At 35.2% G+C, this 14,182-nt stretch overlaps 1 pseudogene; it reads right to left on the bottom strand.

Moving 5' to 3' along the window:
- Window positions 1–1,509: 1,509 nt before the first annotated feature.
- LOC113356368 lies at window positions 1,510–6,088 on the bottom strand (annotated as a pseudogene).
- Between the last annotated feature and the right edge of the window lie 8,094 nt (window positions 6,089–14,182).

Genomic DNA, 14,182 nt, shown 5'->3' with positions numbered 1-14,182 from the left:
TATTATATATAAGGAGCATTAATTTAGTATTAAGTTTGTGTGTAATTAATTATGAAACAGAAATGGTAGAGATTTTATTCGGTTTTTAATGTACTTTTTGCAGAAAGTGTGTCGGGCATATTTTTTTAGGTAAACGAAAGTGTGTCAGATACTCAGACAATTTATGATCTCAGTTGGATCATACAATTTAATTCAGTAAGAATGTCTTTTTGGAATAAAGTAAAGAATAAGTGATTCATTCCCTCATGGTAATGTTACCCCGAAAAGAAAAGAAATTGTTAAACATTTCAAAAGTGGCCATCAAAGATCAGAAATGGTAGTCACTGAGTGAGATGCCAATCTGTACTACATTTACATACGATTTCTTTTATTTATCTGCAATTAACCAAAATCATTTGTCTCCCCAGAGTCATCGTAAGTTGCCGGTGGGTCTATGTGTCAAGCACAATGCTTCTTATCTAACTGGAATTAGTCCGTTGGCGAGGAACCTGACTGTCATCTTGAGGTCAAGCCTACAGTTTCGAATTTGAAGATCTCATTGAAACCCTGAATTAAATTGAATGCTATGGACCAAGTGAGATTATGTGCACCATAAAAGAAAACTTAAATTTTAAAGGTGTTCAATTAGGAAATGCTTAATTACCCGTCCGTGAATAACTTTTGTTAAAAAGTTGCCACTTTAGAAGACCTCATACTTCAGGTACATCACAGATTTAAGCATTCGAGTTTCCCCATGAGAATACAACCACTATTCGGCAACTCTTGCGTGCATTGTATTTATAGACTGTTCATAATTGAAGGAGGTTCACGAGTGCGACATTAGCCAAACCTAGGAAATGCTTTACACTGTATATTCCTTTAGAGTGACTCCTGTTTTTGGCTCTTTACTTGTACAGTTTTGAGTCGGGGATTTTAATAACCTTTCAGTTGAACCTTCTCGGTATATTTAGTTTCTGCAAAGACTAAGCTAAATCAGGGAAAAAATGCTGTTTCTTTTTTGGTAAAATTTCAATTTGTTGGGATTGTGTTAGCAAGAATGTCCATTGCTCTATTATTCTAATATTCCATCAGTGTCGTCGCCTTTTTTACAATCCGAACAACATTATCCACAAACTTATGAGCACGACTCCTATAATCGAGATACTGTGTTGAACATTTATCAGTTACTGTTGCTTGCCATCTGAGCTGTGTACCTACTAGGTTCTCCAGTCTGTTACTACATTATCCAACCAACCATTGCCTAAATGTTGATAAGTTAATCGTACACGTCAATCTATTATTATGTAAATCATTAATACACGTACAATCAGAAAATCCTTCACAAAAAGATTAAAAAAAAAATCGTCTCTAATTATAGAGTTATTTCACCAGTTATTACTTCTTAACTTTTGCACACAGTATTATACAACCTGGACTAAGAAAAAATCTTTAAAATCTTAACCAAGGATTATCACTCATTAATTTAAGAGAGAACTAGTTGCTCAAAAGGCACAAACCTTTTTGTAGAACTTCAGGAAAAATGTTGGCAACTATTACCAGAACTTACGAAGAAATTACAAGTACTTGAATCCAAAATGACTTGGATTTCAATGTTATTTGGATCAATGTGCAAGTTGGAATCTAGTATCGGTACATCACCAGACTTAGATATTCAATCAAGTAAGACGAGTCTTGTCACAATTGTTCATATACAGTTAAATGAGTCTAAACACATAGTTTATTTCCTTATATTATGTCCATTTAGTCTAAATTCACACAATGTAATGACCAGACAGGTTAGGACTTCTCTACTCTCTGTTATTCAAGTACTCTGAATCCTTCATGAGTGGATATAGGTCAACAGCAGATGTTGATGATTCTGACCAGGTGCCCAATGAGATACTCTGTGATTGGCTATGATCTATCATGCTTTGGTCATGGCTCTGTTCATGATAGTCTTTAATTGCTCTGAATTTTAAGTCATCGGTAGGTTTACTTACTGGATTCGAAACAAATTTTCGGAAAGGAGTTCGACCTTCAAGCATGCTGACTACCAAAGACATTTTAGGTCTAAGTGTTGGAGATGCGTTAGTACAGGCAAGGGCAATATTAATCATCCGCATAACCTCTTCCTCCTTGAATTTGGATTCCAACTTCGGATCAACCAACTCCATCAACTTTCCCGTCTCTTGTAGAACTAGAGCCTGAGTGGAAGATGCAATAAGAATGTTGTGATATTAAGGCTTAATCATACATGACAATAATACATGGAGAAACTATATCGTGCAACTAACATAAAACTATAGGAAACTTTTATTACCCAATCAAGAAGATAAACACACTCTTCTTTTGGCCTGTAATTTGTATTGCTCGTCCCACTAACAATTTCCAATGCAACAACTCCAAAACTGTAGACATCTGCTTTGTCTGTCAGATAACCTCTCATTGCATACTCTGGTGCCATATAGCCACTGTAAAACGAGATTTTACACCAATTATGCTAAGTAGAAATTCATAAAGAGATGAATGAGCTATATACTAGGAACAAATAAATCAAGATAAGGTAATTATTACTATATGTTCTAATGCAGTGGAAGAAAGTATAAACTACATAAACAAATATAACAAAATCTGCAAACTTACTAAGTACCCGCAATTCGAGTGCTAATATGGGTGTCATCTTCCTCGTCAAGCTTTGCCAAACCAAAATCAGAAATCTTTGGGTTGAGATCCTTATCCAGAAGCACATTGGTACCCTTAATGTCCCTGTGAACAATCTTCAGTCTTGACTCTTCATGCAAATAAGCTAGGCCTCTGGCTATACCAACACAAATCTTGTGCCTTGTAGGCCAATCAAGCTTCAGCTGAACCTCTTCTCGACCTATAAATATGCAAACAACTTTTATCATGTGTCTTTAATATTAACCCAAACCTAGCAGATATTATCACACAAAAGATGGCATACTTACCAAACAAAGCACGGGAAAGGCTATTATTTTCCATGTATTCATATATGAGAAGTAACTGATTTCCTTCAATACAACATCCATAAAGCCTTACAAGATTAGGGTGTTGTAGGGCAGAAATCGTTCCGATCTCGTTCACGATTTCCTTGCTTAGATTTGGAAGATAGTTGTTTGACAGCAATTATTGTACCATCTAAAAGATGGCCCTGCATTTGTACAATACACTAAGATTTTGGTTATATCATCCTTTTCAACCCATATAAACAGACACAATTACCAAGGTGATCGATTACTACCAATGATTTTTGGTGCATGTACCTTATAAACAGGTCCAAAACCACCTTCACCAATCTTGTTTTCAGCAGCAAAGTTGTTCGTGGCAGCTTTTATTTGCCTCAATGTGAAGGAAGTAGTGTTTAGGTCCACACCTCTCAGCTCTATGACATACAAATTACAGGAACGAACTTTCATTATTTTTCTCCAAATAAGAAGTTTAAACCATCAATGACAATGCCGAAGTGTATATGGAATCACAAATAACATAAATCCAAATGTATTTCATGGATTTCGCAAAAAACAGAAGAAAGACAAAATGTTGTAAACAGCATGTGTTGAAAGCTATTGGAGCATGACTTTGTTAAGTTGCTTAGTCGTTGAGGAAAATTTACCAGAAAGAAAAAAAGGAATCAGAAATGTGCTTAGAAGACATGCACTTCAATACTATACCATGGATAAATTTGTCCTTCAACCTTGTTTTCCTTTGATATTTTTAGTTTTTTTCTTTTGCCAGATTCAGCCACACTTGACTAAAAAAAACAGTAGCAGACAAACAGGTATCTGACTCGATCCAAGTTTAACCTAATGAATATTTCAGGTTAGGTCGATTATTAACAAATGCCACCACAAAGTCCGAGGTGCATCCCAGAAACTTCATGCCTTGGATTTCTCAAACTGTCTTTCTTTCTAAAAGCATAACAACAAGTTCTGGAATTTCGGTAGGATCCTAACCATGCCCACTTAGAATTTATATAATATTAAAATCTCAATCAACCAATGATTCAAGTTAATATTTCCCAGTACTGTTCATATTTCAGTTGGATGATAAACATGATGAAGAATTCATTCTCATTTTGAACTAGCCTGTGATAATCTGAAAATTCACATTTTTTACTGTAACGTCAATTTAAACTATCAACTTCCGACCTAAAGTCGGAAGTTATACAGCTTCAAGACCATCAGGGTACTCACTAATGTGGCACTCACTTGATAAAGCATGGTCCTGCTGTTTGCATAAACTTGAGCATTTGGGCACAGACGTACCTTCATCGATCTCAATTTTTCTCCAAAAACAACCCTTCCGCCAGAGAGCAGCCAGAATCAAGAAGAGAAGAAACAATATAGAAGCGACAATTCCCACCACAACACCAATCTTTTCACGAGGTACAGCATCTAAACAAGACACATCATTAAGTGTAATGCAAATTATCTGGCTTTTACTGTCAGATGTAAAGATAAAAAGCAAAGTAAGTTTATACCTGGATTTAGTGCAGAAATTGCTGAAATAAGAGGACCATAGATTCCATTTTCAGGGGTTCTTTGCGTGCCTTTCCCAGCCCAGTAAAACCGAATTTCCATGGTATTACTAGTCACAGACACATTAAAAGTTTTAATGACTGCCTTACCAGCCCCACCAGCTGCTTCTACAATATCGAAATCAGGCAACTCTAGCTTCCCCTGCAATGACTATAAAGTTCAATAGAAAATTCCATGTGATCCAACGAAAATGCCTTCCCAACATAACTGAGTTATACCTGAATGTAAACATTGAATACACGCTTCCCAAGACTGTTATATGATTCATCATTTGAGAATATTATCTCAGCGAAATGGAGTTTCACGGTATAGTTCCCATTAATCAAACAAAACCCGTAATACGTTAGAGAGAGGGGAGAAATGCGTGCTGTCATGTATAACTCGGAATCAGTGGTTGACAGTGATGAATTTGCACTTGAAATTGTATAACTGTCACCATCACCATTGTCCATGAAATCGCCAGTGCTACTAAATGCCCAATTACTACTGCTTTGGTAAAACTTTGAAGCGCCAGCTGGATCCTGATCGTCCTCGTATTTCATGTTACCATTTCTATTTTTAGATATAACTTCTCTTCCACCACAATTTATGTTGAATGAATAACGATCTGGAAATGTGTAAGGTCAAGGTTAATAGTACTCCAGATATACCCCACTACAACAAATGTAGCAATAATACTATATGGAGACCAATATTTGTATACTAACGGTTCTGCGTTATATGGTGGTCCATGCTGACGTGAATGGCCAATCTAACAGCTAGATATCTAGCCCATAGGACTAAGCACTGATAAATTGCCCCTTAATTCCAAAAGAAAAATAAAAACAAGATGAAAATGAAAATGAATTTTCGAGGAAAAGCAGAATTGAAGATAGAGAGTGATAATATACAAGACTTACATTTTGACGACGTGGCAAACAGTGTTGCCAGAGAAAGTGCAGGAACAGTTAACGCCGACGGCGGTACATGGATCGGAAGTAGCTGCAAAGCTCCAGTCTTTCTTTCCTAGCGCCTTTGCTATTTCTTTTAGAGCCTCCACTGTAGTTATTATACAATTGATAGGATTACCGACAGTATTTGTAAGTGTGGATTTTGAGATTCAAGAATTTATGTTACCCCTACCTTCAGCATTTGGTAATCTCTGGGAGACAGCAAAATCAAAGAAACCGAATTGAGTAATCAACAACAATATCAAAACAGAGAGATTGAGTCGAAGATGAAGTGACAGTAATCCTCTGTTAACTTCCATTATGATAGGATATACGCTCCAACCATTCCAAAATACTACTGTGATAGAGTACAAGCGATGAGATTATTGGGGAGCCAATTTTAGAGGTTCGACGGATCAAAGGAGAAACAAATTGAATAATAGATAGCTAGCTCAGGTGAAGCGCAGCCGTCTGGAAGAAAGGGATTGATAGCTGAAAGGTATTTTATCTTACTAAGATCTCTCCGTGGGGAGATGGTGTATAATGTTAATTTACTCACTCACTCACTAATTTATAAACTGCCTACCTTCTCTAGATAATTATAAAGTTTAACTTGGACCTTAACTTTTTACCCTTTAAAAGCAAAAGAGATAGGATGGCTATTGAAGGATGGTGAGGGGTATTATATAGTAGAAGAGTTATGTGATGGGTCACCAACTTATTGCTAGTTAAGAAACTTCTTAGCTCCAATGAAAAATCCCAAGCAAAGTGATCTTCTTTGAACAAATACAATGCAACTGCATTGTATCACATATCGACTCACCTCTTCCTTAAGACTACCTTTTTCTATTTTTTCTATTGTATGAATGTTTTGAAATTTCTTACCCATATCATAAACGCGAAATCATTTGCCTGGTTTGATTGGGTATACCCGGATTAATTGGGATATACCTAATGAGACAAAATTTAGGTCATTTTGAAGTAAAACAACACACCCCTTAACCATATATTTTCTAAATGGCTAATATATCCTTGTTTAATTAACACTAAAAGTCTGATTAGGTTAATTAATTGAGTAGATTAAAACTTCTCAAATTATGAATTTGAGTAATGAAATTTTTGATTGAACTTTGGGAACTTTTTTGATGAAAAAAAATTGTTTTGAAAAAACCTTTTGGAACGGAAATGAAAGCATACTACCCAAACACTTCTAAGAAGGGGATTGCAAAGCTGTTGTATGAAATAATACTCAAAATTAGATAAAAAATCAACGCTTACAGTTCTGAAAGTATGAAAAGACGGCAAGGTAGACGAATGAAGATCATGCCGACTTTATTTTCTTGACACACAGGAGACGACAGAAAAAATTTATTAGTCGGCAAGGTCATCAAAAAATACCCTGCCGGCTGTTGAAAATACCCTACCGGCTGTTGAGAAAAATGTATTAGTCGGCAAGGTCTTCAAAAAATACCCTGCCGGCTGTTGAAAATACCCTGTCGGCTGTTAAGAAAAATGTATTAGTCGTCAAGGTCTTAAAAAAATACCCTGCCGACTGTTAAAAAAATTTAGTAGTCGGCAAGGTCTTCAAAAAATACCCTGCCGGCTGTTGAAAAAATTTGTTAGTCGGCAAGATCTTCAAAAAATACCCTATCGGCTGTTGAAAAAGTTTACAGTCGCCATGACTATTATGAAAAGTCGGCAAGATATGCATGTTACGACCTTGCCGACTAAAAACACAGAAATCACAATTTTTTATTTTTAACCTAATATAACAATCAAATCACACAACACAATAATGGGTTTGAGTTTAAACATCACTTATAGTCTTCTTTTCGCCGTTAGAGTCAACAATTTTTTTGGAAAATCAAAGTTGAAGATTTTTATATGGTTTTGGCTGATGGAAGATGCAGATGAAGAAGAGAAGATTAAGAGTTGTTTAGTTTTTTAATTTTAGAATTAATGAAATTAAGAAATGAGTTTATTTTTAAGATTTAATTAGTTCAAAGATATTAAAATAAAATCACCCTTTTTAACCTCCCCTTAGTAAGGACACTAGGTCCCCTTAAAATTAGGTATACCCCGATTAATCTTGGTATAGCCGAATCAAGCCAGGATCATTTGGTCTAATTGTATCTTTTATTGGAAATTAATGATTTGAGGGAGGACTGTCTCATTGGCTGGATGACAAATACCTAGATGGAATTATGAGTAGTGATACACTTACCGATTCAAAATCCCGCACTATATTAGTGACACACATAAACTTTGGGTCCCGCTGGCTGTAGGAATTAACAAGGATCACCTTTTAAGGTGGTGGGTCCAATATTTATTCCTAAGTTCCGGAAAGGAAACTCATCGATAAATGTTTTAGTTGATTGTCTTTATACAATTTTATAGCAAACTCGTCGATATGAATGGAAAAGCGAAGTCTTTCGTATATTTTCTGTTCATAGATAATCACACTAATATATCTATGACGTAAAGACAATTTTTGATACACATCTATGTGCACCTGCACTACGTATATACGGATAACAAGCAGTGGTGGGAGCTTAACTAGCTAGTACCCCGGTTACATACAACAACTACACACATCTATGTATTTGCGTAGGGATAAATGAGCAGACATGCAGTGGCTATTATGATTAAATGAATGGAATGTAGAAAAGATCACAGCTGCATTTATGAATAAACAAGTCATTTTGTCTACAATTATCCTTCTTCTTTTTTATGTTTTGTCCCCTCTTTTACACGTTATCAGCACCTCCTCTAGCCAATTGAGTACTCATCCTTCAACAATAACAACAAAAAAGGGGGAGGATTTTCCAAAAGAAGGTATATCGACTAATACCTTTACTTCTGGGGGAACTTAACTCCTCTTTCTCTCTTTTCTTTCCCTCCTCTTTCTCTCCTCCGCCTCTTTTAGAAAAAACCCTAGAAAACTTTCTTCTCCAATGGCGGCTCACACCATTAGAGAGTAAATCTTAGGACCACTTGGGGGTGAAAATTAGATCATGATCTAGGGATTACTGATCTGAGAAAAATGATGGAAGAAACCATTATTTTGCAAGGTATAATCCTTTTTTCTAGTTTTCTTTTCTCTTTTTTTCTTCTTGTAGTGTTTAGATCGAAATTTGTTTGTCTTTGCTAAGATGATTCTGTGACTTCTTTTATATTCAGTTTCTAATGTTCTTTTAGTGTTTCTTGTTTCTTCTGCGTTCCTTCTTTTGATTTAGATATAGATTGGATTATAATCTTGTTTCTCTTTTCTTTTCTTCTGTTTCTCTATCTTTTCCTGCTATGAGCAGTAAAATGGGTTTCTTAAAATGGGATTTCAAAGGTGAATCTCTTAAAAGAGGGGTTTAAAAAAAAAGAAAAAAAAAAAAACCTTCTTAATAGTTTGCTATCTAGATTACTATTTCAAATTTCTCTTATGGTTTCTCTTAGGTTGTAGATCTATTGCTTGTATGCTTAGGTTGTCTAGTTTGATGCCTCTCTTAATCCTAGTGGCTCATGCTTGCTCTTTATTGGGTGAATGATTCTCTGATCTTGTTTAATCTTCGCTTTATCTTCTTTCTGCTCTTTCTTTTGTTTTTGACATGGGGCTTTTGATTCTGAGTTTTAGTATGGGTTCTAAAATTGAATCTCTTAAAGTAAGGTTCTTGTTTAAGAAGGAAAGTGAAAAGTGAAAACCTTCTTAATGGTTCGTTCTCTATAATCTTGATTTTGTTCCAGTTCTTTCTTCTTTGATTTGGTGGAAGAATTCTTCTTTGTATCCTGTTAGATATGTTTCATGTTGCTTTTTCTATCTGATGTGGGCATCTTTCTTTACGCCTTGCCTCTCTCTAGTAGTAGTCTTCTGGCAATCTCTTTTGTTTCCTGATCTAGGTGGTTGAGTCCTTCTAATCCTCCTTATGATTTCTCTTGATGGATGGGTCATTGTCTTTCTTCTCTTTCTTTTTATCTTGATGGATGGATGGTTGTTGGTGTTGGAAGTTGGCTTTATTCTCCCCTATTTGTGTTATTACTTGTCGTCTCTCTCTTTTGATGCTTTCTGTATTGGGGTTAATCCATTTTTGGACCTACCTCTGCCTTATTCCTCTTTCTGTCTTGCTTTATGTGCATGTATGCAACCTTGTCTCATGTATGTTTATGCTTTCTTGTTAAGTTTTTGCTGGCTATTTTTGTGGTTTGTTATGCTTGAGAAATAATGGCCAAAATGAATAACTATCCTCAGTTTCCTACCCTAGCTCAGTTGATCTGACCAAGCCCCCAGGTAAGTCCATCCATAGTATCCTTGACATCCCTCATTTCGTTTATAGTTTGTTTTTGTTCTTAAATTCCCCTAACTTTATTTGCTTTTTAAGCTTGTTTTGGAACCTACAGTTCATAACTCTTGTTCCCAAGGTTTAAAGACTCCTAGCAAGAAAAAGACACAGGACAGAATCGCAGTTTCGTTGGGCTTTACAGGGGCCCTTTTCTTTCTCTCTTCTATTTTGATTTTTCATTTGATAATCTCTCTACCTTGGTTGTATTATTATGATGCATGTTATTCAAATTCACTAGTTTCTGCAATTACTTAGTATCCATTTTTATTTTTAGCTTATCTAATTAGAATATTATTAATTAACTCTAGTTTGCTCCTTTCTTTTTCTTTCGTGAAGTTATCTGCATTTCCCCCCTGGACCTGTTGAGACTAGACAATAAACTAGACTTTTTATTTTGAACACATCTTATACAGTTTTTATTTTAGTTGCTTTTAGTTTTAGAAATTTCGATTTGGTTAATTTAAAAATGTATTGTGTCTTTGTTAAGTTGGTGTGTAATTTAACCTACCTTTGTATTTCTTCTTGGAATAGGAAATTGAATGCTCCTGTGAAACAACATGATGCTGAAATCAATACTGGCTATGTTCAATATGGCTGCATTTTTTCGAAGATGCAACTCTCATCAACAAAATCTTCGATTGTGGAAAAGGTTATACTGTCATCCTCAGTCATCAAGAAGAGATCTACTTTCTGTACAGGTCGTCGCGACACTTTTATCAGACTCATTCGTGATAGAAGGGCTCAGGAAACCCTTTTTGATGGTTCTATTGCAAGCAAAGACGCTCACCCTTCATAACTTGCTTGTGAAATCAAACATATTGCCAGTATTAGAAGACTACTCATTGGGTACCGATGGAGAACGAATGCTTCCTAGGTTATTGAAGAATTATAAATGTTTTAGTTATTTTTGCAACTTTAGTTTTAGAATCTCCTTTAGGACTTATCGCGTTGTGCTCTTTTCCTTCGTCAAGGTTTTAACCCTTTGGATATGGGTTTTACTTGTCAAGGTTTTTAATGAGACAACATATGCGTGTCCAACACCTTCTGGTGGTTTTATCTTTTACCCTTTATTGTGTATCATTTACTTTTTTTTGTAATACATTTAATATTGTTGTAACCACGGTTTCTAACGCCATAAGTTAGTCTGTTGAATGAAATACCTAATTTACAAAATAAAAAAATACCTTTACTTCTTGATTTATTTAACAAACTATGTCTAATAATGTTATATACATGCATATTTGTTTACTCTCTTTCAAAGTGACGTATTTTTGGAACTTTATTATCACATGCTTGTACTATTTATTTTGTTTACACCAAAAAAAAAAATCTGATTTCACTAGCTTATTTTCTATAACTAGTACAACCGTTGCCACGGTAGGAGAGCCGACCGAAGAAGAATCTGAAGATGATATTTGTCTGCGACTACTTTCGTCCCGCTTCAGAAAAGTGATACTTTCGCTCTGTTTCAGAAAACGTGATACTTTCGCCGTGTTTCAGAAAACGTGATACTTTCGCCGTGTTTCAGAAAGTATCACTTTTTCTGAAACAGAGCGAAAGTATCACTTTTTCTGAAATAGAGGGAAAGTATCACTTTTCCTGAAACGGAATGTGAAAGTATCACTTTTCCAGAAACGAAAAATTAGTCGATCCATAAACCAAAATATGGTTGAATGATGTGTTATGCATCTTTTATGGTAGTTTGCATAATGGCTATGCACTCAATTTTCGAAAATTGTGCCTAAAGTGAAAGTATCATTTTTCTTGAAGCGGAGGGAATACATACGTTTTTTTTTATTATTATTTGAAACATGTAGCATACGTTTTATTAGTTGCAACGGAAAATTAATTTATGCATAAACCAATGGCTACATAAAGTATTATGTATCTTTTGTGGTGGTTTGCATAATGGATGTATATTTAAATTTCTAAATTATGCCTTAATGATAAATACCTCCGAATTTTTCGTAAAAGTTCTAAATTTGATATTGTTGTTTGTACTCGCTGCGTAGGTTTTTTTATAAGCTTTCCAATGAGATAAAATTTGTAAAATTCCAAGGCACGAATTTTTAGATATGTTATATTAAAGCTTACATTCCAATTATACCCCTAAAAATAGGATATACAAAGAGTTATAGTAATTGGACTAAAAGAAAGGGACAATTTTGTCTAGTGAAAAAGTAACCATGGACATGGAAATTTCCAATCTTTTTCATGAAATTGAAAATTTGTGTTAGGTTTCATTTGACAGAAAAGTGGTCATAAAAGGGACTCCCTCCCTACGGGCCCTTCGGGCCCTCCTGTCGGTCGGCCCAATGATGATAGTACTTTTGTTTCTTTATCACTTGAAAGTGACACTTTTGTCTCTAGTTTTCTTACATAAAATCATGTGATACACAAAAGTGTGTTTTGTTTTGTTTAATTTATAACAAAAAGAAGTGAAAAAAAAAAAACTCATCTCACTTTATATTCTAACTCACCATGTGATGTTTGTCTACTAATGAAAAGCATGATGTCACTGATTTGTAAAACTTATTGGGAAAAATTAGTATAATGACTAGGCATGTATAGATGTATCTATGTAATTATTTTCTATATTACTTGTATGTATGCATATACATATGTATGAATGTTAATTAATTTTCTTGTATCCCATGAATATTATAGTATTTTATTTTTATAAAATATTCATCATATATGTAAACATTCATGATGTTATCCCCACCATATGTTATAATTTACCATACATATTTTTTTTAGTATGTTATACTATTTTTTTTTAAGTCTTCCTCCAACGGTTTGCTACTAAATATGCAAACTAATTGCGACTTAAATTCCAATAATTTTATATGCGTATATATAAATGATAAATGGGCATGTAGTTTATTTTTTTTAACAAACCTATTTTTAATTGACTATTTTGTCAACCTTATCACCAAATTGTTTGCCATTTTTAAACCATAAAGAAATTTGGTTTGCAAACAAAGTCCCCTTGTTAAAACCATAAAGAAGTTTGGTTAATTAATCTTGTGGACTGGGTTATGATCAGAGATTGGACTATATGACATATCTGTATTACCCACACAACCATAAAAAAATTTGGTCACGGGAAAATGATACCGGGATTTGTTGTGGACTCAGAAGGACTTGAGCACCATATTAATGTCCTTTGCTTTGTATATGTAGATGGACCCAATTCGATCAGAATGCGAACTTTTGGACTCAGCAGGACTTGACTACCACCGTTGGGTAGCACATGTGGAAACTACCTTTGTGGCAAAAGACTTCACCTCCACTATCAAGCCATCTGCCGACGTTGCTCCGGCAACTGAGAAAGACAAAGTTAATGCTCTTATGTTCCTCAAGAGGCATATCAATCCTAACCTGCGTTGGGGTTATCATCACTTGAAGACACCAAAAGAGCTATGGGATGCCCTAGATAGCTGTTTTGGGAACATTCATTATTCCTTAATGCCACAATTGAACGTCTTGTGGAACGAAATCCGCTTCCTCGATTATGTAAAAGTGAATGATTTCCAAAAAGACATGCTGCAAATTCAGGCACGTATGGACTTTTGTGGAAAGAAAATTACTGATGAGGAAATGATTCAGAAAACCCTATCGACCTTTCCCACCTCTTCCATGATACTAGCAAACCAGTATCGTTTAGAGGTAGATAATAAAAGAATCACCACATTCAGTAGGTTGATAAACTCACTGCAAGTGGCCGAAAGGCACAATGAGATTCTTGTCAATAACAATGCCAGAGTCGTCGGGAAAAAGAAAGTTCCCGAAGCTAACCATGGCAAGGTCAATAAGAGAAAGAACCCCAAAGGAAAGAGGGCTCGACAATCTGATTCACATCCTCATGATCCATACCCACGTGGAGATAACACCTCCCGTGGAAGAGGACGTAAGGGACATAATCGAGGTCGAGGACGTAAAGGTCACTCTAATGTTTGGCACAGAGAAGGAACTTCTGGACATAGTGGTGGTGATCCTAAGTTCGAGAAAACACCTAAAAATCCCACTAACAAAAAGGTCGCAGACGAAAATGCGGCTTGTTTTAGGTGTGGAAGTACCGAATATTGGTACAAGCATTGCAAGGCTAATGTCAATGTAGCTGCGAGTGATGAGTGCCAAATATTGTATATATTTATCCCTTTTTGTTGGCATTTTAACTCATCTTTTATGCATTAATTCTACATTTTATCCCATATTCTGTATTTTCATTGTTTTCAAGAATAAATATTTTTATTAATTAATTTTGCATTTTTAGGTAATAAATAAAGTTCGGATGAGTCGCGGAGCGAAAAGAGCAGAAAAGTAGTGAAAAGCCGGGAGAAATTACGCAAGGAAGCCGCGAAGAATGGTGCGCACAACCTCA

The sequence above is a fragment of the Papaver somniferum genome, chromosome 3, assembly GCF_003573695.1.
Source record: "Papaver somniferum cultivar HN1 chromosome 3, ASM357369v1, whole genome shotgun sequence".
Lineage (NCBI taxonomy): Eukaryota > Viridiplantae > Streptophyta > Magnoliopsida > Ranunculales > Papaveraceae > Papaver > Papaver somniferum.
This window is presented reverse-complemented; position numbering and strand designations above follow the sequence as displayed.